Source organism: Odontomachus brunneus, unplaced genomic scaffold, assembly GCF_010583005.1.
Source record: "Odontomachus brunneus isolate Ranch 3 - 2012 unplaced genomic scaffold, Obru_v1 Obru_scaffold_173, whole genome shotgun sequence".
NCBI classification, from domain to species: Eukaryota; Metazoa; Arthropoda; class Insecta; order Hymenoptera; family Formicidae; genus Odontomachus; species Odontomachus brunneus.
The window spans coordinates 674477-677569 of record NW_022639623.1 but is presented as its reverse complement, the minus strand read 5'-3'; the positions used below and the strand labels follow the sequence as shown (position 1 = coordinate 677569).

General features: G+C 35.6%; 1 protein-coding gene across 1 annotated transcript in view; it reads right to left on the bottom strand.

Moving 5' to 3' along the window:
* The window catches only part of LOC116851375, a 17930-nt gene that overhangs the window by 2249 nt on the left and 12588 nt on the right, over positions 1–3093 (bottom strand). The window lies entirely within an intron of this gene.

The window sequence follows — 3093 nt, the reverse complement described above, 5'->3', positions numbered from 1 at the left end:
CACATGATATTCTTATTACTAATGAGCACGTACACTATGCCCCCGCGACAAGATTTTGCATGATATATATCATGGATAATATGAAAAACGGTAATAAAGAAACGGTAAAGAACGGTAAAGAAACGGTAACGTAAACGTAAAAAAAACGGTAAAAAAAACGGTATGAAACGGTAAAAAACGGTAAAGAAACAGTAAAGAACGGTAAAGAAACGGTAACGTAAACGGTAAAAACGGTATGAAACGGTAAAAAAAGGTAAAGAACGGTAATTATTTCAATGGTACAGACCATAAATATTCGTGTAAGATCTCGCTCTTATGCATCACAATGTAGCATTTATGTGCTAACACACCAATTTGTGGTCAACAGTAAGATTTCTGTCTCTCTCTTATGCGTCACAATGTAGCATTTTAGTGCTGTCGCATCGATTTGTGGTTGACAGCAAGATGCGCAGAAAAATGTGAAACAAGATACCATCATGAAGATCATGGAGATATGCATATTTTGCACGTTTTGAAACATATAAAATCATGAGTATTACATCAGCGCATAGTTCAGTCGAGATCCAAGCAGCAACAGATACGGGACACATGCAACAAATTGAACGGCTAAAATGGAGGCAAAATCAAGAAAGATATCGATGGTGCAGTTTTTGCGTGACAGAGAACTCGGTTTGCGGGGAATAAACAAACGCGGAGTGAAGGAAAATGTTGAAGTTCTCAGGTGCTACTCCCAAATTCGCTGGCCTCGTGACTTAGTGCTGGAGCACATTAATCAGATAGTGGAAGATGCACGTAGAATTGCGACTGAGAATGCATATGAGATAAATACTGAATTGAAGGAGCTTATAATGCATCCAGACATCAGAGTGCTGAACAATAACTTTAACCTTCAAAATTTCTATATAAAAATTCCGGCAGGTGGTGGCAAGTTTACACGTATAGTGTTGTTCCATGACATACATTTCTACGATAATTCGTGCAATGATGATATGTCAATTTTAAAGATAGAGCGACACGATAAACGCGAACTCTGTATGTATTATCGAGACAATTTGAACCGGCCAAAATTAGATGAAAAAGTTTTGAACTGGCGACCAAGGATGGGTGATATCATTTTGGACATACGACGATGTCAAGGGTGTATGATGGTTGGGATCTGATGTCTACGAGGCTGCTGATGAGAGGGAGGATAAAAATGAGAAACAGTCGGCCGATAATAGTAAGAGAGCACACAATATTTATTGCAATAATTTCACATAAAATTTACTAATATAATCGATAAATGTAACATTATAATAAAAAGTAAAATATTATAATAAAATTTATTATACATATCAAAGGTCACGTAAAGAAACGGTAAATAACGGGAGTGAAACAGTAAAGAAACGGTAAATAACGGGAGTGAAACAGTAAAGAAACGGTAATGAAACGGTAATGAAACGGTAACGTAAACGGTAAAAACGATAAAAAATGGTAAAGAACGGTAAAGAAACGGTAAAACGGTAAAGAAACGGTAACGTAAACGGTAAAAAACGGTAAAAACGGTAAAGAAACGGTAAAGAACGGTAAAAAAAACGGTAACGTAAACGGTAAAGAACGGTAAAGAAACGGTAACGTAAACGGTAAAAAAACGGTAAAGAACGGTAAAGAAACGGTAATGAAACGGTAATGTGCTGATACATCAATGTGAGGATGCGGTTGACTGCATGTGACACATATGATGTTACTATTACGTTAGGCTGTGCTGATTTTGCACATTTGCCACCCTCTCCTAACGAGACATATTTGTTACAAAGAGATAGCGATGGACCATATAAAAGTCACCCAGGAGTCACCAGCAAATAGTTCAAGTTTGAATTGCGAGTTACAATGTTCTACACAGTAGAATACTGTAGACGTCAACCCGAGGAGATGGTTTGGCTATCAAACCCTTCACGTAAGTTTTTAATAAATTGTATGATAATAATAATAATGATAACTTTGATTATTTATATTTTTAAATAAGAATTGACTCAATTTTAGCAATGTTCGAGGAAGACCAAATATATGTGGAGTGGTTGAGAGAAATTTTACGTAAGTTTACGTGCAAATTTCATGTTTCTGTATAGAACATAAACTTTAAAATTAATCTTTAAATATGATTTTAGATGATCATGACGCATATGATCCTGAATCATCCGACGGCGATGAGGATGAGATAGATGTACAGTCGACCAATGGTAAGAGAGAGCAGACAATATGTTTTTACAATTTGACATCAAATTTTCGATTTTTTGTGTGCAGAAAAGCGTTAAAATTAATTTTTAAATTTGATTTCAGAAAATATAGAAGTCATTGATATATCCTCATCTGATGATGAGATAGAAGTACAGTCGATCAATGGTAAGAGAGAGCAGACAACATTTTTTACAATTTGGCATCAAATTTTCGATTTTTTCTGTGCAGAAAAGCGTTAAAATTAATTTTTAAATTTGATTTCAGAAAATATAGAAGTTATCGATATATCCTCATCTGAGGAGGAGGAGGAGGACGACATTGATATCGCCGACTTCGATGAGGAGGAGGATAATATAGAAATAATAGATATCGCCGACAGCGAAGAGGAAGGCGTAATTATAATAAATTAAATTAGGGTAATAATTATAAATAAAATTATAATAATTACTATTATTATATATTATTATGTATTAAATGTAGCATTATAATAAAAATTTATTATACATATCAAAAGTTAAACAATTCTTTCTGGCGCTGACACCACCACCAATTAAATATTTTCAATACATTTTGTAACGCACAGTGTTCTGTATGATTATTACATCGTAAAATGTTGGTTGCATCCAGCTTGTCCAAAGACGCCATATCCTCGTAATCCGCATCCAGAGTCTCAACGATCACCTTTTCCCTCACATCATCATCGAGAAGATTCGTCAACCACTCTCGCTTCTCGTATCCCTTGACGTAGACGAGTTTGGATTCTTCGCTGGTTTCGCTGATCACAGCGTCCGTGATCAAACGTTTCGCTTTGTTGTACGGGACGATTCCATCCTTCCAATGCAGACCATGATGATTAGCCGTCAACCATGCTGCTTT